This window comes from Aphelocoma coerulescens, chromosome 1 (assembly GCF_041296385.1).
Source record: "Aphelocoma coerulescens isolate FSJ_1873_10779 chromosome 1, UR_Acoe_1.0, whole genome shotgun sequence".
NCBI lineage: Eukaryota > Metazoa > Chordata > Aves > Passeriformes > Corvidae > Aphelocoma > Aphelocoma coerulescens.
The window spans coordinates 6,975,156-6,983,689 of record NC_091013.1 but is presented as its reverse complement, the minus strand read 5'-3'; the positions used below and the strand labels follow the sequence as shown (position 1 = coordinate 6,983,689).

At 43.4% G+C, this 8,534-nt stretch overlaps 1 long non-coding RNA gene across 1 annotated transcript; it reads right to left on the bottom strand.

Annotated features, from left to right (window-relative positions):
* Positions 1 to 4,025: 4,025 nt before the first annotated feature.
* LOC138117792 (uncharacterized) lies at positions 4,026 to 6,957 on the bottom strand. Its single transcript, XR_011154859.1, has 3 exons — positions 6,816 to 6,957; positions 5,794 to 5,966; positions 4,026 to 5,632 (listed from the first exon to the last, which is right to left on the bottom strand). It is a non-coding gene; the product is annotated as an uncharacterized lncRNA (long non-coding RNA).
* Positions 6,958 to 8,534: the final 1,577 nt, after the last annotated feature.

Below are 8,534 nucleotides of genomic sequence, written 5' to 3'. Positions count from 1 at the left end.
TGCTGGGTTTGTATTTGCTAAAACATGCTACATGCTGGCAGACTGTCCTGCTCTGAGCCTCTCTTTATGCTTCCCTCCACGAGCACTGTCAAAAGGAGATCTTCAGGCTTGAAAATTGTGGTTTGAAATCTTCTCTGAACCTGTTTATCTCTGTACTTTGAGGTACCAAATCTTAGCTTCAAGGTAGAAGTCAGCTCCTCCTTTTCAGTTTGGGAGAGAGGATGAGCTCACCAACACACACTGTGTTTCCCTTCCCTTCACCTCCTTCTTCCCTTCACCTCCAAACCAACAAGGAGTAAAGATATATCTCCTGTTCGGAAGGCTGTTGTGGCAATGAGTTCTACAAGCTAAATATACATTACCTAAACTATTCTTTGGAAAGAACACTCTGCTGGCTTTTGGTCCCTTGTTAGCCATCAAATCTCTTTTCTGACCTTCACTGTACAATGTGATTTTATATATCTCTCTCGAAGAGGAACAATTCTGACCTTTTTTGTTTGTCTTTACACATCTTAACCTTATTGAAAGATGCCACCTGTCTGTCTTGTGCCTTCTGCCTCTCTCCAAGCCCTCTGATTTACACTGTAGATGGGGAGAAGAGTGAGAAGAAACATAATGGGTAAAACAACGCTAACATTTTGATTTAGGACAAGGATCCAGGCTCATGGACATGTTTGATCATCAATTTGAGAAGAAAGCATGGTTCTGTCCCAAGCCAGCTAAAAACCTCAGTGGCAAAGGGTACAACACAGAATAGATGATTCCTTGCAGTTAAGCTCCCCATAGCTCTGGAAGAGACATATTGCCCTGACTTAGTGATCAGTATTCTGGGAATAGCCGGACAATTCATCAAAAAATCAAAATGGAGATTTTTGGTGTCCTGACCTCCAGTCGGTGGTGTAAAGTAAGTGAAAGAGCCATAAAAAGCCTGTCTAGGCCTGTTGCTGAAATGAAGTGCATAATGAGATGTAGAGAGCTCTCACCTGATCCAATCCATGCTGAAAGCAATGACACTTTTCCCCTGGCTTCACTGAGCTGAACTGGCTGCCAAAACAGAAATTGATCTTTCTGCTCAATGCACTGTAGTAAAGAAACCCCACACACTCACTTTGCATTGACTGTGGGCTCTACAACATCATTTTGACAGTTTTGATTGAAAAGAAGCAGTTAAAAATGCTCTGTGAAGAAAAACTGTGAGGCAGGGCTTGGTACCTCTCTGAATTCCTAACAGCTTGTAACTCACGGAGTGTGCCTCTGTGCTCGGCTGAGAAACAGCCTGGTTCTGAGGAAAAGACACTTCCATTCAACAGGAAAATATAAACTCTGCTGCAGGAATGTCTGTGTAATTCAGACCATGCCTCCAGGGTATAGAGGCTGTATATGTAAGTACCCTCTGCTAATTAATACCGCACCATCACCCCACTAATTAATGCACAGTAGAAGACTGTCCTGACGTCTTCCAGGGTGTTACAGATTTTGGATAAAACGAAGCCATGAAAATCTGAGGAATAACGGAGACCCCTCAAGGGGGTGGACTGAAACCAGAGACCCTGAGAGGAGCTCTGGACACAGAAAATGCCTCTTAGAGCTGAAGATGGGTGCAGCACTCTCCTGTCCCACTATAACCTCAGAGCTAAATAAAGCAAACTTTTGGGTGACATAAGGCATTTTCAGAGAGTTTACTATGAATCCAACATTTTTGTGGTTTTATACTGAAGGTCTAAGTCAACCCAGCTGATCAATGGTGTTTGGTCAGTGTAAAGCCAGTGAAAGTTCCAAAGAGATGGATGATGAGTCTTAAGTATTGCAGGGCTCGCGGGACTGTGGTGGAAGATGCATAAGGAGGACTGAGAAAATGTATTCTGGTGTCATACATGAAATCCCTATTTGTGCTTGGTCTTTGCATATTAAGTGCTTTAATTAATTAATTCTGAGTTAAATATTTTTAAAGTGAATGTTAAAATTAACCCATCAGCCCAGGTACCAAAAAAAAATTAAGTTCCCTTAACCACTTGTACACCATAAGAGTTATCTTTCCTGTGTTTACTGTATACTTTTACAAGTGTTTTAAGATGTGTTGGATGTATTTTTTTATGTTATGTTTTTACTTGTACTTTGGTTCCAAGGCAGATTTCAAAACCCCAGTTCCAACAAACAGCCCAGCCCCCATAGCCATTGCCCTGTAGGCGAGTACCTTAGCAACCTGAATTTTAATGACCCTTATCTCAAGTAATACCACCCCTCTGACAAGGATGAGCCATTGGTGGACAGAGATAATCTGTCAAAGGGAAAACACCAATCAGTTTAAACCCTGTGGGCGGGCCGTGGGCAGGCTGTGGGTGGAGCAAAGGCACTATAAAACAAGGTGTCTGAGAAAGACATGCCCCTTTTTTTCTCTCTCAGCTTTGCTGAGGTAGAGGTCAGTGCTGGGTAAGCCTTACTCCTTTTAAGGAGCCTTTAATAATTTTTACCTTTGACTTTTGGATTAGCTAAAAGTCAGCCCAGCACTGCAAGTTCTTCCACCAGAGGTCCAGTGCTGTCTAAGCCTGAAGATCTCTAATCCCTGCGCTCCTGGGGTACCATCTACCGAGCCATAGGATCCCAAATTTTTATATTTTGCTAATTTTTGCAATTTTTCAATTTTTCCGTTTTAATAAATTGTTTTAATTTTTAACTAAGAGTTGTCTCATTTCTCACACTGGCATGTTTAGAAGATGTAGCACATGTTGAAATAATCTGTGACTTTCTTTCCTCTCAGTGCCACCATTATAGCTGACAAAGTGCTCACCATTGTGTAGGAAGCCATGAGAAGGACAGTCATCGCTCAAGAGCACACACAGTGGCAGTTTTTTCTTGTAAGACAGTGGATTGGAAGGCTAAGAGTAAGATGACCCTGCCTTTGTCAATTCTGAAAAGAAAATAACACAAATGGTGATAATTTGTGGCCTATTGCAGCTCCTACGTTGCCTGTGAAGCCAGGAGTTCTTCCTAGAAAGGAGTGCTCTGGGCCTTGGCTGATGACTTCTTTCAAATGGGATCAGAATCAAGGACATGCTGAGACCCTGAAGGTCCTCACATCAATGACTTATGCAATGATTTTAATGAGTAACTCTGTGCTGATGTTAATGAGCAGTTGATTGCCAGTGCAGCTGGACAGCATGTAGTTCTGAGGTTTTGATTTCTCAGTAAAACCTCTGGCTACAGGTATTTTCCTCACAAAAAAAAAAGTGGAAGACAAATGCTTGATGCCAGCACAGAACTTTCTGGACTTGCAGGTATACTAAGAGAAGATTTAACCTGAGCACACTCAGAGCCACTGACTGCTAACAAGAAGTAAAAACACTTCCCTTATTATTCAATGAGATGTGCCTGGAAAAACTGAAGTGCAGAAATAAAGAAAATGAAGGCACTTTGACAGTCCCTGAGTGGAGATGAGAGCTGGCATTTGAGGACAGTGCAGGGTTTCTTCCAATCAGTCAGGAAGGTATTTGTAAAGTATTTCTGAAAACATGGAGAAATAAGGACTGCAGCCTCTCCAGAAACTGGGTTACCTGAGTTGGACATTGTTCCCTTCAACTAACCTAGAAAAATGCTGGGATGGACTCTTTTTCTATTTTCTCCCCCTCTCTTTTTGAGAACCACCATGGTGCAGTGAGCATGAAAAGCTACATGATCCAGATGCTGAGGGTTCAGGTTACAGCTGGCTGTGAGCTGTACCTGAGCATCTCCCAAGAAGAGGGGTGTATCTGATGCACCCTGGTCCCACAGGGATGACTCTGCACCAGCCCCACTCCTCAGTGACTGCAGGAAGGAAACCTGCCCATGGGAGGGGAGCAACAGCCACAAAAAAAACGGGGAGTATGCTCATGTGCAGCCTGCTTGTGGCTTGGGGGGATGCCCAGTAGGATTCCTGCCAAAAAGCAGCACCCAGCTATGCTTCTCTGTCCTGCTGACCCCCAGCCCAGCCCTTCCCTCTCATGCCCAGGGCAGTTTCCAAGGTAAAAAAGCTGAGAGACTGAGGAGTTTTTAATGCTGACAAATGTTGTCCACTGCAGGTATAATTTGCCACTTAAAGTCGTAATGGCCATTTTATATACATTTTCTTGAACCGTCATCTGTGAACAATGGGCTTTTCTACAGAAATGCGAGTTTAACAACCCTAAGACTCTTCTAATTTATGCCATCAAGCTGATACAGAGAATAATTTAAAAATTAACTTTCCTTCTCCCTCTGATTCCCACCCCAGTACAGTTACTGCAAGCAGAGACCTCAGAGTGGAGACTCAAAATGCAGCTGCATCCTGCATCTTCAGTGCCTGTAGCTCTGTCCTCGATTTCCAGAATTAACGCAAATAAATTATGCATTTCTACATGCTTACCCAGGAAAAGTCAGCACAGTGACAGTGCAGAGTCACTCAGAAGAGGAAAAAGATTTGACCCTGTAGTTCTGTGGATGACAGCTATTTTTTGTCTTTTGGCTCATATGTTGCCACCTGGAATAATTTACTAAAGAAGGAAACTAATGAAGTTACTGGAGTGCCAGACGAAGAAGGAAAAAAAGCCAGAAGGAAGAAAATTCCCATCAACATCACACTATAGAGCAATGAAAATGCCTCCCACCTGCAAACTTCTCAAAAACATTTCCATGGAGCCTGGGCTTCTAATTTGACTTCTAATTGTAGTGTCAGAGAGCTGGAGTTTGTTGAAAGGAGATAGACATGAGTTTTAGGGAGGCAGTATTATGAACACTCTTAGGAAATTGCAGCAGGTGTGAGCATTAATGTTATTTTCTTCTACCCTGAAACTTGTTCCCTTTGCACATAAACCACAGCTTTCCCTCTAGTCTGCACCACGCTGGCTCTGTGCTGGTTTTGAATTCCAAGGATCACCACAAGGACAGACGAGCTGGCTAAAATCCTTCTGTGTAGCTGTGCCAGGTGTGTGGAGGGAGCAGTGATGGCTCTGCTTAAAATTAGGCTAAAATTGTTCCTTTTCCATGTGCTGACTATTATTCACAGAGAGTTACATTTGTCCTTGTCAGGGAGAGCCCACACATACTGTGGGCTTCTTGTGGATCAGTGCACAACGCAAGGCCTTTCAGGATGAAGTGATGAGCTGGCTGTAGCTTTAGAGAAAGATATACATTCATCTCCATGTCAGGCTGGCAAGTTTTATGCATTCATACATTAATTTGATTCACAAATATACACCTTTAATTTTCTTCTGATCTTCTTTTCCTGCTCACCTTCAAAATCTGCCTTTTGTGGGTGATACTTTTAATCCCCCTCTTTTTTTTCCCTCCTTGCTCATTTCTTCTTATCCTAAAGCGATGACTTTCATTTTCTCCTTTGAAATCATCACGATCTGGCCTTGTGGTGTTTACTCATGAACCCTCTTCAGTTTTCCTCTAAATAAAAATTTTGCAAATATGACAGCATGGAAGGGTATTGGAAAGAAATCAGAGTCCAGCACAAAAGAGCAGATGACCACATCCTGCTGAAAAAAACCCCCAAAAACACCCTGGTCCATGAAAGCTGAGCTTGCACAGTCAATGAGAACCAGCACAACAGCAACTTTATTGTTAAATATTCGTATTCCATGTATTTTAGTGCTGGCACACAAATCTATGCTACCTACAAAAAGAGAGAGCAGTATTTGTTTTCACCAATCCTACCCTTGCTGTAGCCACAAGGTGACCTGACACACTCTCTCCTGCAGCAGCAGTGGGGAAAAACCCTGGTCCTCCTGGGGAGGCTGCAGTGGGAGGAGGCAAAGGTGGGAGGGGGTGGCTGACCTGGGGCTGGGAGCCTGATGGTCCAGCTCCACATTCTCCCAAAGTGTGGAAACTCCAGGTCATGCAGGGAAGAGTGTGAGCTCTGTGAGAAAAATCCAGCTCGTGTATGAGCCTTCACACCTGGGTACTGGTGAGCCAGAGCTGAGAATTTCTCAGGTTTGGTGGTTTGAAATCTGTAGAAAAATCAATGGTAATAAGGGGACTCCCATAAATAAGGGAACTGCTGATCTCACATCTACCCTTCTCCTATTTTTTTCCACATGAGGGCACTTTTCTTAACTATCTGCTCTAGAACACAAGCTTTACTACAGCTCTGACCAGATCATCATGAGCAAGTGAGATCTGACATTCAGGATTAGGAGAAGAAGCCACCACAATTCCCATTCTGCAGCTGATGAGGTGAGGTGTGTAGGATGTCTGTTGCTATCCTCTGCAATCCTGCTTGATGACCAGGACAGAACTTGTGAAATAACCAGACAGCCATATGGTAGGCCAAGAAATTATGTAAATATTTTTTTCTGAAACATCCATAGGACAGGGACTCTTTTTCACACATGGCTTCATTTAGGAATTACAAGTCTGCTATGGCCTGGGCACATGGGTGTACACAACACACAAACCCTGCTGGGCAAAGATTTTGCCTTGATTTGACCATGACAAGCTGAGCATACATCAGGGATGGAAGAATCTATGGCCAAGTCACTCTCCTAGCTTCCATTCCAGATAGGAAGGAGGTGTCTTTCCCGTACCTGCCTCTATCTCTGTAGTCTCTATCTCAAGCAGAAATGGGGATGTGCTGAGTATAGACCCATAGAATAAACTGTATTTTCTCCTTTTTTCAATTTCCAAAATAAGGTCAGGAAATTATCTTTCTGTGCATGGACTTTCTGCAAGCTGGCAAAGAGGCTAAATTAACTGCATACATTATTCATTACAAATTATTCACTCTATGCAGCACATACTGATTGTTTAGAAAATTCATTCTTTCTGTCCTAGAAATGTCACTGACTGTAACTCCTTACCTCATCATTGACAAATTCTGTTGATTGCTTGACTAGTTGCTTTAACTAATCCAGGATTATGGTTTGCAAGAATAATAATAGCCACTTCTCTAGCACTTTGCACATGAGGATCCCAAAACATGATTTCAAAATGCTAATTAATCCCCAGAGCACCTGGGAGATGAAGTATTCCTATTCAGATAGCAGATTTGTGGCACTTGAACCTTGTTGGGAGGTGGAAAGTCATTCTGCTGACTCACACAAGCTGCCAGGTCATGTGGGCCTCATTAGCTTCAACCAGCCAAGATAAAAAGCCAAGCGTTAAAAAAAGTGAGGGGAAAAAAAAAAAAAAAAAGGAAATCAGAAAAAGGTTAGGTTTGGTGCAATTGTTGAGGTATCTGAATAAATTACAACTAAATGGGAATGAGCCCTTTTGGCTGGACTTGCTAGGCTGAATCTTTACTGTTTTTGCAGGGTGTGTATCCTGATTTGCCTACATGAGCAGTGTGGGGTGGGTTGACCCTGGCTGGGTGCCAGGCACCCACCAAAGCCACTCTGTCAACCTGCTCCTCAGCTGGACAGGGGAGAGAAAATACAGTGAAATGTTTGTGAGTTGAGATAAAGGCAGGGAGAGATCTCTCACCAAAAGCCATCACAGGCAAAGCAGACTCAGCTTGGGGATATTAATTGAATTTATTACCAACATACTCAGAGCAGGATAATGAGAAGTCAAATGGATCTTAAAAAACATCTTCCTCGTGCTCCTCTCTCCTTCCCAGCTCTGCCTCCTCCCCCCAGTGGCACAGAGAGATGGGGAATGGGGGTTATGGTCAGTCCATCACATGTTGTTCTTGCCACTGTTCAGGGAGAGGAGTCCTGCCCCTGCTCCAGTGTGGGATCCCTCCCATGGGAGGCACTTCTCCATGAACTTCTCCAATCTCCGTCCATCCCATGGGCAACAGTTGTTCACAAATTGGTCCAACGTAGGTCCAACTCTTCCATGGGTGCAGTCCTTCTAGGACAGCTGGAGCTGCTGTGTGTGCTGTGCTAAGCATGCAGTGACCCCTTGTCTGGGACATCTGCATGTTTGGTGCCCTGACAGATTCTTGCCCAAAGATGAAGCTGTTTGATGACTGGAAGAAGAAACTGTTTTATCACCCAAACTGGTGAATGTGGCAGCCTGGCAAGCAGGCTGGATGGCCAAGGATTTCCTTTGCCTTTCTAGGTAGCAGAATGACTACATGGGAGTGTTAAAAGCTCTGTACTGAAGCCAGGTGATCTTTGGCTGGTGGAAGGACTAATGGGAGAACAGTTTTTGCTGGATCTATGCATCCCTTATGAACTTTCATTGTTTTCTATAGGGAAACTGAGATATAGCAGGCAAGAGGAACTTACTGACTGAAGCATGAGGAGATTTGAAGATTTGGGTACTATCTTTGTATCTTTCATGAACAACTTTTAATGTTTTAAATTTTGCCTGCATTTGTTGCTCTCTTAAGAAATCCCGTGGAATGGCAGCTAAGAACTGAGCTAAGAGAGAGGAGCTCTGAAAGTGAAGCACGTTGTGCTCTGCAGCAAAGGGACATCGAACCAAGTAACCTGGGTATGCTGTCAGTGAGTGTTTCCACTGAAAGTAAAGAGCAGGGACTTTGAGCAGAGGCACACAAACGTGTGTTACTCCTTTAAAGATAAGCAGAACTGGACACTTAGGTGAAACAAATGTTACTAAGGCTGGATAAT